The sequence below is a fragment of the Odocoileus virginianus genome, chromosome 7 (assembly GCF_023699985.2).
Source record: "Odocoileus virginianus isolate 20LAN1187 ecotype Illinois chromosome 7, Ovbor_1.2, whole genome shotgun sequence".
NCBI classification, from domain to species: domain Eukaryota; kingdom Metazoa; phylum Chordata; class Mammalia; order Artiodactyla; family Cervidae; genus Odocoileus; species Odocoileus virginianus.
Window position 1 is genome coordinate 7333947 of NC_069680.1, and position 14647 is coordinate 7348593.

The window sequence follows — 14647 nt, forward strand, 5'->3', positions numbered from 1 at the left end:
TGGAGACTGCATGTTAAGATACTTAAGCTTCCTCTATTGGTATCGTTTGGTCACTAAGTTGTGTCTGACTCTTTTGCGACCTCATGGACTGCAGCCCACCAAGCTCCTCTGTCCATGGGATTTCCCAAGCAAGAATACTGCAGTAGGCGCCATTTCCTCCTCCAGGGGAATCTTCCTGACCCAGGCCAGCATCTCCTGCTTGGCAGGTGGATTCTTTACCACTGAGTCACCAAGCATGAGCATTGTGTTGGACTAGGTTGTCTCCCCAGAAGTAGACCCAGAGATGAGGAAGTGAGTGCAAGTTGTTTGTTTGGGAAGTGATCTCGAGAAGTAAGGCAGGACAGGCAAGAAAGTGTCACCTTGCCAGTTAATCACTGGACGGCGGCAGCTCAGGTCTGTTGAGGAACTCGAGGCTCATGTAGAACGCACTGCAGAGGTATCACCGTCAAGGGCGAGGAGACTGGGGTGCTTACCACCAACCCCCTGCTTGTCTGAGCTTCTGAGAGCACTGCTTCTCAGGCGCTCCTGGCCAAGGATGTTCCCACGGCTAGAACAAAACTCCCAGTTGTCCCTGTGAGCAGACTCTGGCAGGGGCCCTGGGGGCCCTGGAAGCAGCTGCTGCAGCACTCCCTGACTTCCCCGTCACCACGGGTACTGGTCACCAGCCCTGTTCCGGCCAGACTGCCGAGTGCCTAACTTGTTAAGTCGCGTGTGACTTCTTGCTTGTTTGTGTCCCTCACCCCTCTGCACTCAGCGTGAACCGGCAGCTGCTTCCTCCCCTTTCACCACACCTGCACTGAGCACAAGGCTTTGCATACAGCAGGCGTCCAATAGGCACTTGCTGATCCACGCACCTCCCTCCCTCTCTCAGATGCTCCCTCAAGCTCCCCTTCCTCCCTTTCTCACGGAAGCCTGGTAGAGGGGCTGTGTCCCAGGCAGAGAGGTGACACTGTGCAGACTGGACGGTGTCATCAAGATAAATGGGCTCCTCCATGTGCTCCTTTTGAAAGGAGATAAAATGTGATTTATCAAGACACGAGAGACGACTGTCTTTCCTCGGGGGAAGATGTCACAGAGTTGGTATTCCTGGCCTCTTTGTCTCCTACCCTTTTTTGGTTGCCTGAGGGCCGGAGGAGTACACGTGTGCAGCCAAAGGGGATGGCATGTGAGATGAATGCATGCGGGAGGAGACCCGCTCTCTAGACCTATGAATGACAGGCGGCCCTGGGCAGGGTTCTGGGCCTTCTCCCTGAGCCGGTTGGCTGCCAGGAGCTGGAGGCCACCCAGGCTCAGTGACACCAGCAGCCCAATGGTGTCTCACAAGAGCCTGGAGGACTTGCTGGGAGGCAGAGCACCTGGACGGGTGTGGGGACCGGAGCTGGGGGCAGGGTGGCCCCCAGACCTGGCTCTGTCCTGTGCTTCTTTCAAAGGAGAAAGAAGTAACTGATCCACTCTCCAAAAATAGCACCCCTGCTCTTTCTCATCCTATCACAGGACAAAAAAAAAAAAAAGCAGAGAGGTGGGGAGACAAACTAGGTCCCTCTTCTAGGCCTCCATCTCAGGGCTGGCCAAGCCTATGACTGGGTTTGGTATTCTTGAGATGTACAGATATAGATATAGATACAGACATAGAAAGATCAGATAGGACCTGACTCAGTTGCAGAGACAGAACTAGCAAAAAAAAAAAAAATAGTTAAGGGACACTTAAGGCCTCCAGAGGTACAGAAATTTAGAAGAGAGGGCTGGAGTGGCAGATAGGGAGGGGGCTGGGAGGGCCCCTCACCCTACCTTACCCCTCAAGCCCACCCTCTGCAGTCATGCCTCCAGGTTGGACACTTCCCATCTCCCTCCCAAGGCTCATGGGTCTGTTGCTCAGGTATAAAGTCAGAGGAGAATTTCTGTCCGCCATTTCCCAGTCGAGTTTTTGGACTCCTAACAGGGCTTCCCTCCTCACTGAAACCCTGACCGGAGCACTGTCTTCTTTCCTTGGGGCCTTGGCACAGGTTGCCGGGAGTGGAGGAGGCAAGGGGGGGCGGGGAGGACAGATCTGGAAGGGACTCTACAGCCTCGACTTCTCTGTTAGGAATCCAAACCGCACTTGGAAGGCCAAACCAGTGACCGTATTAAAAGGGAGAGAAAGAGAAAGAAGAAGGAGGAACATCCCCATTAAGGAAGCTGGGGCCACGGGACATTAAAGGCCTCTTGTAAATGTAATTCAGCCCGTTTACGGCAAGGCCAGGAGAGGCCCCTGCCAGAGCCTTCAAAGCCAGGCAGATGCAGCCCCAGAAATATGATAAGCATCGTAAGGAAGATTACACCCGGGACCTGAGACAGACCTCAGGATTAACTCATTCCTGAAAGCGGAGAAGAGAGCTGTCGAGCCCGACAGGGCCTGAGCCTGTGAGTGGAGGCCCCTCTTCCTGCCACTCTGGGCCGGGCTGAGACAGTGAGGGGGCCTCAGTTGGAGTCCTGGGTTCAAGTCCTGCCCGGGCCGCAGGCTGGCTATGTGACCCTCCACTCCGGGGCCTGTGCCTTTCATCTGGAGACTGAAGGGCCGGGCCTTGGTGGCTGCTCCCTTCAGAGTCCTAAGATGCACGTGGGGGTGGGATCGTTGAGGGGTCAGACGAGGAGTGAGGGGTAACAGCAGCTAGGCAACTCCTGCCAGGCACAGGCTAAGAGTTTTCCATTGGGTTCTTTGACCTAATCCTCACCACTTTAATTTTAAAATTTTCTTGTTAGGTTTTTTTGATATGGGCCAGTTTTTTAAAGTCTTTATTGAATCTGTTACAATACTGCTTCTGTTTTATGTTGTTTTTCTTTTTTTGTTTGTTGTTGTTGTTGTTGTTTTTGACTGTGAGGAATGTGAGATCTTAGCTCCCTGACCAGGGATCAAACCCATACCTGCTGCACTGGAAGATGAAGTCTGAACCACTGGACCACCAGGGGAGTCCCCTTACCAAGACTTTATTAAAGCAACTGCTTTTACCCCCACTCTGCCCAGGAGGCAATGGTGGCTCAGAGAGGTTGAAGGACGTGTCCTAAGTCACACAGCTATGAAGTGGCTGAGTTGGGATTTCAACCTGGGGTTTTGGAGCTAAGATAGTGAGAGCGAGAGAGAAGGCAACAAATCTCCAAAGAATTCTTTGGGCTCAGATCATGTAAGGCAGAGAGAGCCACTGAGGATGTTTATGTGTGTGTGATGGGCACGTGATTCACATCTCCTCCATGCCAGGTGCTGGGCTGGGGATCTGGGGAGTAGCTGCCTTGGGGGCTGAATGGGAATGAAGCAAGCAATGAAACAAGCACTGATTGTGGAGGATGCCCCACATCACGGGGGTCTCTGCTGACCAGATACAAGTGAATGAATGAGTGGGTAAGAGTAAGCAAGGGAATGAGTGAAAGGACCAATGGACCAACGAGGCAGGGAAAGAGAGGTGACCCAGTGTCTAGTGGACTTAGAGAGGAAGAGCTCCCCGAAACGGCAAACCTCCCTGTCCTTTAAAGGGCCCTTACTACCCCACCCCCATCCCCAGCCTGGCTGAGCAGGTGCCAGCCCAGTGGGAAAGGGGGATGCTCATCCTCATAAGCAGGAGGGCATCACATGGGGGAGGCTGGCTCTGCCTCACCACCGCCCCGCCCCCCCCCCCCCTGCAATCTGGCCTGACCTTCTCACCATGAATGTCCACTCTGGGCAGGGACACACAGGTGGGCACTGGCTAGGAGGTCCCCGCATTTAGGAGGCAGAGGGTTTCTCCCTCCCACACGGGATACCAGGCACTTAATGAAGCATCTGAGTGGCACGTGAGAGGTCTTAGTAGTTGGCATTTGTTTCTAAAGAATGAATTATTTCAATAAGCAGAGAGATGAGGACATGGCTCCTTCTCACTGGTAGGGAGAAGTGGTTAAAGAAAGGACTGAAACTTCTGAGCGCTGTTAACCCCCAGGCCAGCCACAACCCCAAGTTCCTCCTTGTGAAATGTGGTATCCACGGGGATCCCTTGAGCAGGAGTTGGGGGTTTGGGCACATAGGAAGAGCAGAAACAGCAGACACAGCACTCCTGGCGAGGGAGCCCCCACCCAGCCATGAAGAGCCTGTGGGAAAACTCCACAAACCAGGCTCATGTTCTGACAAATGGGCAAGTACCCACTGCACAGGGGTAATAAGAGGGTACTGGCTTCAGGGGAAATAGGAGAGAGCTGGCTTCGTGTGGTCTGTCCAGGCTGATCTATTCTTGGCAGCCTTTCCTCTTCAAAATCCACAGCATATATGCATGCATGAATACATCCTCATATAACTCCCTCTTCCTTGCTATTTTTGCCATCTGAAATGCCATCCATCTACCCATCCCTCCATCCAACCGTCCATCCATCCATCCATCACTGTCTTGATGGAGGGCCTGCTCCAGTGATAAACGGATGGGGGAGGCCTTGCTCTCAAGATGTTCAGCTTCTAGGAGGGGAGGGGATGTGTATGGAAGAGATTTAGTCTCTGATTTCCATGGAAACTGAGGAGGAGAAGAGCCAGCCACACAAAGCTCTGGGGCAAGAGGGCTCAGGCAGAGGCAAACACAGAGCAAAGATGGAAGATGGAAAAGAAGCCATGTAGGAGTCTTACAAGCCACAGAAAGGAGTCTGGTTTTCTTCTAAGTGCCTGCTGACCCAAATCCCTCCCTATATAAGGCTCAATTTCTAGCATCTAAGGCCTTCTCCAGGAAGCCTTTCTTGAATGCCCGCCTTGCCCTCCTTTACCAGCCTCCTGGACCGCTGGCAGTCACCCCACTCTTGCCCTCCCCTTTTGCTGTCACGGGGAATTTGCGAGGGAACTACCATCCTCAGGGGCCCCCCTCACCTTCCCAGGGGCCCCTGATGCACAGGCCAGCTCCCCGCAGCCACCCTGCCCTCGGAGGACACAGGTGCTCCCAACCTTCTCTCTTCAGGGCCACCCACAGAGCTGGGGCATCAGAGGGACTTTCTTAAATTAGAGGGAGACCACAGGAGGCCCCAAGGTTCACTGACCACAGGACACAGAGTCCTCGTTTTCCACGAACATCACTCCTGTCTGTCTAATTGGATCTGAGGACAAAAAGGAAAGGGGAGTGATTCAGGCTCCCAGGGCTGCCAAAGCAAATGACCACAAACAACAGAAATGTGTTCTATCCCAGTTCTGAGGCCAGAAGTCTGAAATCAAAGTGTCAGCAGGGCTGCGCTCCCCCTGAAGGCTCTAGAGAACAATCCTTCCTTGACTCTCCCAGCTTCTGGGGCCCTAGGTGTTCCTTGGTTTGCAGCAGCATCACTCCAGTCTCTGCCTCAGCTTATGTCTCAAACCTCCCTCTGCCTTTCTCTTATAAGGACACCTGTCTTTCGGTTTTGTGCCCATCTTAAACTGAGGATGATGCCATGTCAGGATCCTCAATTTATTTACCGGCAAAGACCCATTTCCCAACTAAGGTCATGTTCACAGGTTCCAGGGGTTAGGTTGTGGACATATCTTTTGAGGGCCACTCTTTAACCTACTTACAAGGCTTATGGGAGAGTCCACAGGGCTGACCAGATACTTTAGAAAGTCTTGGATACCTACTTGGACTGTAATCATCCTGAGGTCAGGCACGACTTTCTCTCCTCCCTTTAGCCCTGGCAATACCTGGCATGGAGCTGGGTGTAATCAATGTGGGTATTGCCTGATACCCTTAGGAGGGATGGGGCAGTGTCTGGAAAGAGGGAGTCAAGGGTCTCTGGAACCTAAAATGGGAGAGACAAACTGCTAGTATCTGCCAGCTAAGTGAATGGGGGACAGGGGTCCTCTCTGGCTCTGTGGGCTGATGTGGTACCCTGGGGAGAAGTGACAAATTTCCCAAAGCAATTAGAGGGAAGAAGATGTAAGGGTTACTAGAGGGACTCCCCACCCTACCCAAAATGATATATAAGAACGTTTGTGCCCCTCAAAATTCATGTTGAAACCCTAACGCCCCCGGTGATGGTAATCAGGAGGTGGGGCCTGTGGGAGGTGACGAGGTCACGAGGGTGGAGCGTTCATGAACGGGATTAGTGCCCTTATAAAGGGGGCCCCACAGAGCTAGCTCTTCTGACATGTGAGATGTAAAGAGAAGTCTGTAACCTGGAAGAGGGCCCTCACCTGACCACGCTGGAACCCTGATCTCAGACTTCCGGCTTCCAGAACTGTGAGAAATCGATTTCTGTTGTTTACAAGCCACCCAGGCTGTGGTATTTTGTGATAGCAGCCTGAACAGATAAGACAGGGTGACGAGACACAGGCAATGCCTACGGAGAGGAAAAGGGAATAATTAATCTTCTACTCCCCCAGCTCTCTGCATGCTCACGACCTGGCGTGTGTCCTTGGGTGAAGTGGGTCAGCCCAGCAAACAAACCCTGTATCCGACTGCCTGGCTTGGGTGCCTGGCACGGCTGTGGTGCTGACAGAGTGATGAAGACAGACGCTCTTAAATAAAGAGTCTTGGGCGGAGGAGGACCAAGAGAACCTGAATCTGCTCAGGGCTCTTCCTTCACCACGAAAAACAACAAAAAACACCCCTCCTTCATTTTCATGCCTTCAGTTTCAAAGAGGCTGATACTAAGAAAGAGAAAAAAGAAAGTGAAGTCTCGCAGTCATGTACGACTCTTTGTGACCCCATGGACTAATGTAGCCCACCAGGCTCCTCCGTCCATGGGATTCTCCAGGCAAGAAAATTGGAGCCATTTTCTTCTCCAGGAGATCTTCCCAACCCAGGGATCAAACCCAGGTCTCCCGCATTGCAGGCAGACGCTTTAACTGTAACCCCAGGGGGCAGGGACCCAAACTGCTCCAGGGAGAATCAGCCGGGACTTCCTCAATCATTCAGACCTGACTACAAAGAGGCATCAGCTTTTCACTGGACAACAGGGTCTGGTTAGGTAGAGCACACAGAGGCCCTGAGGGAAGGGAACACAACGGGTGGAGGGGAAGAGAATGGAGAAAAAAGGTCAGCCTTTGCTGGCTCCCCAGGTTTCTGCAAGCTGGTCCTGCCCTCGACGCTCAGCTGTTTGCTGACTGCAGCGGGAGGGCAGGCCCCTGCTTGTCTCTCCAGAGCTGCCCCTGAAGCCAGTATGCCGCCTCTGACCTGCTGCAGTCTGGGGACAGCCGGCCACTGGCTCACACCTGCTCTCAGCCTCTGATGTGGCTGAGATGACAGCCCTATTCTTTGCGGCCTTCTGCCTGGCTCAGTCTGCACTCTGCCCCCAAGCCTGCTTCTTACATGCTACACCTGGCCTTGCTTGCCCCTGACCTAGACCAGTAGAGACAAAGGGCCCCCTGTGGGCTGGGGGAAGGCTGGGGTGAAGCCCAGATACTGAGGCTGGAAGCAGTAAGAACACACAAATTCTACAAGGACCTGCTCCCACCCGGGAAGGTCCACAGCCCAGGGAATCCTGACTCCATGCTGTGAGTTCTGGCTCCCACAAATCTCTCTCTTCCAAATCCATGCTAAGATCCCGCCTTGGCTTAAAGTCTGTCTTCTCTGGGGGCTCAGACAGTAAAGCGTCTGCCTACAATGCAGGAGACCTGGGTTTGATCTCTGGGTCGGGAAGATCCCCTGGAGAAGGAAATGGCAACCCACTCCAGTACTCTTACTTGGAAAATCCCATGGATGGAGGAGCCTGGTAGGCTACAGTCCATGGGGTCACAAAGAGTCAGACACGACTGAGTATCTTAAAGTCATGGCTTAAAGTCTAGCATGGTAAGCAATGGTGGGTTTTGCCTGTCAGAATTTGTGCCCAAGTTTTCTTTGGAGGAATAATTTCTCCTTTATTCTCAGTCTGTGTGATTTTAGGAAGGCTCATCCTACCCTAAACTCCTGGAATTACCAATTAGTATAGTCCAGCCATGGGCATGTGACCCAAGTTGGTCAAGTGAGAATCAGAATGGGACTTCGGTGGAACCACCAGAAAGAGAAGTGCTCCTTCTACAGGGGCTGCTAACTCATCAACTGTAAGTCCCAAATCGCTAGGAAGCATCTTTGCACTTCCCCATCACCACCTGGGGAAAGCTTGAGAATGAAGTCACCAGAGAAGAAAGCAAAGCTGAGAGCTAGAGAGATCCAGCCATGCCTGGAGCCATTACCCCTGAGGTTTTCAGTTAGGTAAGTCAATAAATTTCCACCTTTTTCTTAAACCAGATGGAGATGGGTCTGGTCCTTGTCACCAGGAGGCTCCTTTTTTAGGTGAGTCAAAAAGTTCATGTCAGTTTTTCTGTAACATCTTATGAAAAAACCCACATGAAATTTTGGTCAACCCAATACATCTAGTTCTGCTATTTACTGTTGTATGATATGAGACAAGTCACAACCTAATTGAATCCCAGTCTCCTCAAACTGTAAAAGGAGCACAGTAATGTCTAACTCAAAGGATTATCATGAAGAATCAAAGAGCAAGTGTATTAAAGCATTTAACGTGGAGCCCAGCCCATAATAAATGTTGAACAAATGGGATCTCTTATGAGCTGACAAGTCCAGGTCAAGTAGGTGTGGGGTGGGGTGGGGCGGGCTGGGGGCACCCCCTGGCCCGGCCCACCTCCTCACTGGGCACATGGGATCCAAGCGCTGCAGTGTTCCATGTGCATCCTGCCACCTGGTTTCCCCACCCAAGGCCGAACACGAGCTCCCTTCAGCCTGTAGAAACTTTGCTGATTCAAACCCTGCCCCCTAAACACACTGTGCGTCCCCCATGACTCCCGTTTCTCCTCTTCCTCCATCCACCCGATGCAAAGAGCAGAGAACGTGACACAGTGGAGGCAGGATTACTCACTCCACCCGCCCACCTTGGGCACTCGGGATGACTCACACAGGTGCGGCTGCCCCTCAGCACTCTCCGCTCCCGGTCCCACACGCTCAGGGAAACAGAGTTACAAAACTCCACCGGGGTTTTGTCACCGAGAAAAACCTTAACCCTCCTGCAGCCGCAGCACGCTTACGGTAAGAACCAGCACACGGAGGAGGGAACAGCCTTCTCCCAAGTTCTGGAGTGGAGAAGCCCACTCCCAGTGCAGGCCAGGCTGAAGGGAACAAAATCTTTCACTCCTCCACCCTCAGTGGGGCCGGGGGGTGGGTGGGTGGTTTGTGGGTGTCTGCCAGAAAGAAAGCACCAAGTCCTGGAGTACCAGAGGTTTTAACGTGTCTTTACTGAACCAAATGGAATTGAAGGTTTTTTGAATGGTTTTATAGAGCTATGGGACCAGAACAACTTCCTTCTTTATTTTCTATAAGAAAGCGCTTTTTGGGAAGGGAAATATAGGGGTTGCAAAGAGTTGGACATGACTGAAGCGACTCAGTACGCACACATAATATACATATAGCAAAGTGCATATGCATGTATAAAACTTAATGAATTTCACAAACTGAACCCACCTATGTAACCAGAACCCAGGCCAAGAAATGGAGAAGAACTTCACGGAGCAGGAACAGATTTTAAGTGGGGGGTTTTTGGTACTTTGGGGCTGGCATGGATGTTAGACCTCTAGACTAACAGGGTGGGTCATATCTGTTGCAGAGAGGGGACACTAACACATTTATTGATTTTAGTGATATTTAATTTTATTTAAAAATACATGCTTTATCATTTAATTCAAGTTGCAACAAATTTAAATGCATGGTGAATGTAGATCCCTGATATGAGGGAAGTGTGAAATGTGAACATGTTTGATTTGTTAAGTGTCATTAATTAGACAAGGAATAAATTACCTACAAGCTTAGCTGTGGGAAGAACAGTGGAAATAGAAACAAAGCCTTTGATTTTGCTGACTTTTTCTCCGTTGAGTTGGAGAACACCCAGGGTGGTCTTTAGCCCTGACATAGGCTGGAGATATTTCATGAGCTATAAGGTCTTATTTTATTTATTTATTTGACTGAGCCGGGTCTTAACTGTGGCATACGGGATCTTTAGTTGGTGGCATGCGGGTTCGTTCAGGCCCCCTGCATTGGGAGCTCGGAGTTTTAGTCACTGGACTGCCAGGGAAGTACCTGTAAGAACTTAGTTTAGAGAAGCCCAGGTCTTATGAATTGCCGGTAAGGCAGCCGGCACCTAAGGACTTCCACCAGATATCAGCTCAGAGAAGGATGTTTGTCCCAATGGCACCATGGGTTGGCAGAGAATGTGGGCTGCCCCAGTCTGCTTCTGGGAGGAGAGAGAACATTGCAAGGTGGCCCTGAGCCTCAGGGAAGAAAGAGGTTTTGTATTAAAGATAATAGCATTTAAAGTGGCCACGCTGAGGACAAATGTCACTTGGGTACCACTGAGGTTCCTCAGAGTGCAGGCTATGGCCTCATTCAGAGCTGAGCTTGGACAGGGCTGAAAGCACCCTGGCAGGTACTCGATAAACCATATAATACTTACTCCGGTGGCGGGACAGGTGGCAAAGGCCGAGGGCACTGGCCTTCCCAGCCATGGTCACACTAGTCTGGTTTCACCTTTCGGCTGTATTTTTCTGTTCTTGGTCTAGTGGGAACATTAAGAGAAACTAAAAATCTAGGACTGTTGAGCTGCCAGCAGCAGGATCAGAGTGTGGGTTGTAGAGTTGAGAGGCCCAAGGTCTTGAAAATGTCTGTGTCCCAGGCACCATAAGCTGCCTGAACATCAGGGTTCTCATTTGGCAAGTGGGATTACAGGGCTGGAATGTGGATTAGAAACAGCACTTGGGACAAACAGCACACATTGCTGGGCACACTGGTGAGGAGTGACACGAGACACCTACTGTTACAGAGAAAGATGAGGATGAGTCATGATGTTTGGCCAATTGTCTCTAATCTTAAGTCTGCCTGATTTCCAATTCTACCCCCACCCCACCCCTGCTCCTAGTCCTTTTTTTCCACCCAGAAGCCCAAACATTTTTCAAATGAAATCTTTCCTGGGACTTCCCTGCGCTCCAGTGGTTAGGACACCACACTTACATTGCCAAAAGCGAGGGTTCAATCCCTGGTCGAGGAACTAAGATCCTGCATGTCTCTTCCCAGCACACTGAGGATAAAATCTAAACTCCTCACCACAGTCAGCAGGATCTGACTCATGCCTCTCTCTCCATCTCATCTCCCCAGGCCAGCGCCAGTCATGCGGGGATTTAATTAGCACCACAAACACATCCAGAGCCTTCTCACCTCGGGCCAGAATGCCTGCCATTCCCTCTCCTGGGACAATTCCCGCTGCCCTTTGCATGGCGAACGCCTTCTATCCTTCGTGTATCATTGCAAGGGCTTGGCAGACCACTCTGCCTCCCTCTCCCAGGGCTTGATTGATTCTCTCCTAGATTTCACTGAGATTTGTAGTGATCTTGCCTCTTTATTTGCCTCTTTCAGTGAGATCCTATGTGGGGTCTCCTTTACTAACTGTATCCTTAGGGCCCAGCAGAAGGACTGGCAGGCAGTGGCCCTTGGTTGACGTTTGCTTCTGCATAACTGTGAGTGTGTGTGTTAACACACTTTTGCTCCAGACTGTCTCTTATTTTCATACACACACACAATCACACACTAGTATACATAGCTCACCCCACACACACTGGGGCCTGCTGGACCAGACCAGGGCCGCAGTGGGGATGGACTCACCCTCCAGGATCCAGACAGAGTGGGGCCAGAGAGTGTGGTTAGCTCAGAGCCCAGCATCAGGGCCAGGCGGTCCCCCACTCCATGTGGGTGTGGGTGCAGCGGGCGTGGTGGGCAGTGGCTCAGCACCCTCCCTCTGGGAGCCCGGGAATAAAGGGCCCTATTCAGCCCTGGCAGTCTCAGCTCCTCCCTGCCAGGGGGAGGCTGCCCTCAGGAAAGGGGATGGTGGGACGCTGGGCAGTGCTTCCCGGCAGGCTCTCCCTGTGGCATGGCCCACAGCAGGGACGGAGGATTTAGCGGGGAGCAGGCAGTCAGGGATCCAGGGCCTCTGGGGCTTGAAGAGACAGAGCAGAAAGGTTCAGCCAGATGAGGAGGCTGTGGGGCAGGCCAGGGCAGTCCTGGTTCAGCGGGCGATGCTGAAAGGCCTGGTTCACTGTCGATGCTCTGAAGCAGAGGAAAATCCCCAGGATGTGGAGGCCCGTTGGATAATTGCCCCATAACCACGAGCCTGGCTGTGCCAGCCAGAGGGGTTCTTGTCTGGCAATCTGAGGTGGACACTGTTCCCAAAGCCGGCTCTTCTTGAGCTCTGGCTCTGTTGGTAGAACTGAGCCCAGATGATCAACTCTCTTCAGCAACCTCCTACCAATATCTTCCTTGATTCCATCACCTCCTGCAATGGAGGTGAGGATGGTATAAATAATAGGTCACGTTTGCTGAGTAGTTGGTGTGTACACAGCACTGTGCTGGGTACTTTGTGTTTATTCTCTTATTTGATCTTCACATCAACCTATGATCTAGGTAACTGGGTACTGTTCTACTCCCATCTTACAGGTAGGTAAACTGAAGGTCAGCAAAGTTGAGCGACCTGCCCAAGGTCAAACAGCCAGTAAGTGGCAGAGCTGGGACTGGATGTGTCATAGTCTCTGTCTTTGGCAGTCTGAAAGTTCCTGGCCTCTTAAATTCTTTGACTGTGCTCCTTCTTTTCTATGCACGTTTCCCCCGGTGGTACATCCCAACCCTACTCCACCCCATGAACATGGTCAGGATGCATCATTCACTCACTCACTAATCATTCAGCTTTCCCCAATGTGTGTGTTGACTGCGGGCTGGGACATGGTGGTGAACAGTATGTACAGCACATGCACCCTGCCCTCACAGAGAACACGGTCTGGGTGGGTACTGTGCCGCAGTGCAATCAGTTATGATGGGGACCTAGAAGTGGGAGACAGGCCTGAAAGGTGATAGGAATGCACCAGGGTAAGGGTAGGGGAAAGAATGTTCCAGGAGGATGGAAGAATGTGAGCAAAGGTCCAGAGATAAAAGAAATCAGCTAGGGTGAGTTCAGTGTGGCTGGTGGAATGAGAGAGAGAAAGAGAGAGAGTGTGTGTGTGTGTGTGTGTGTGTGTGTGTGTGTAATGTGTTGGGAGGTTATGAGATGTGGTACTTGAACAGACAATGGTAACAGGGGCTCAATCACATGGACCACACAGCAGAGGAGAGCCACTGACATTATACATTTCAGAAACACACGTCCCTGAACTCTTATGGCCACAGACCACAGTTTACACCTGGGAAGACAATCCCCTTAGACCCTCTGAAGCCCTTCTCCCTCAAGTTTGAACCCTGAGGGGGACACACTTGTGCAGCACATAGCACAAACTCAAACCTGTGTTCTCACCAGTATCTGTACCTACCACAATCCAAACGGATCCCGGGGGGTAAAACCAGGAGATCCTGGAGGTCATTGTGTCCAGCCCCCTCGCTTTCCGAGGTCAAGACTGAGCACAAAGAGGGCCGTGTCTTGCTTGACTTTACAGAGCAAGTTAGCAGCCAGGCTGGGACTCGGCAGGACTTGCAGGCTGGCAGCCTGGTTCCAAGGTGGACTTTGTAGTGTCTGCACTTAAAATTTACATTCCCCAGAGTCCCCAGCTCAGCTGTTTTTCTTATTTCCAATTTTTACCCCAATCCTAACCCAACAACAAGGGCTGCCACCATTGACACCATCTCACAGAACTGAGGACTCAAAGGAGCCTGTGGTAGTCTGCCTTCAAGGTGGTCTCCGGTGACTCTGGCCTCCTGGTCCTCATGCCTTATATCATCCCCTCCTACAGTGAATAGGGCCAACCTGTGGGGCCAGTAGGACACTTTGGAAATGACGGTGTGACTTCCAAGATTAGGTTAGAAAAGGCATTGTGGCTTCCTTCTTGATCTTGCTCTGGGGTCACTCACACTGTGAAAAGACAGCTGTTGAGTCGTAAGGACACTCAAGCAGAGGCCCACTTAGGAAGGAACTGAGGCCTCCTGACAGCAGCCAGCACCAGTCTGCAAGCCACAGGAGTCAGCCACCTCGCCAGTGCATCCTCCGGCCCCACTCAAGCCTTCAGATGACATCTTGACTAAAAACGTCATGAGAGAGCCCAGGTCAAAACCATGCGCCTAAGTCATTCCTGAATTCCTGGCCTTAGAAACTGTGTGAGATAATAAATGTTTACTGTTTTATGCTGCTAAATTTGGGGGAGGGACAATTTGTTAGGCAGCAGTAGGTCACTGATACAGGGCCTCTCTTATACAGAGAGAATGAGAGTCCCTGGGTTACCTGAATCAGAGATATTTAGGGTATTGAATATAAATGCAGATTCCTGGGGCTTACCCAGATCCTCTGAATTAGAGAGAAGGGTAAAAGTCTGCATTTTAAATAAACACCCCCCCCCCCCCACACACACACACACACACAAGTGAATCTCATGTAACTTTTAGACTTAGAAGCACTGAGCTAAGCTAACTTACTTTACAGATCTAAAGAGGTTCAGAGAGCTGGTGGTCTGATCCTTATCACATATGTAAGTTGAGGCAGGCTTGGGTCAAGAATTAACACTGGATTTCTGGTTTGGTGTTCTTTCTACTTATTTCCTCCTTTGTCCATTCCATTTTGCTTTTTTGAGAAGTGTGGGCTTTGTTTTCTTTTTCTTTTATTTATGTTAAAAACACTCACAAAGAAAAAGTGAAAGTCCCTCAGTGGAGTCTGATTCTTTGCGACAATTCTATACAGCTCTATACATTCTACAGAC

General features: G+C 51.2%; 1 protein-coding gene across 3 annotated transcripts in view; it reads right to left on the bottom strand.

The window, feature by feature from the left end:
• SH3PXD2A (SH3 and PX domains 2A) overlaps positions 1–14647 on the bottom strand; it is a 247748-nt gene that overhangs the window by 122942 nt on the left and 110159 nt on the right. The gene's annotated exons all lie outside the window — the stretch shown is intronic.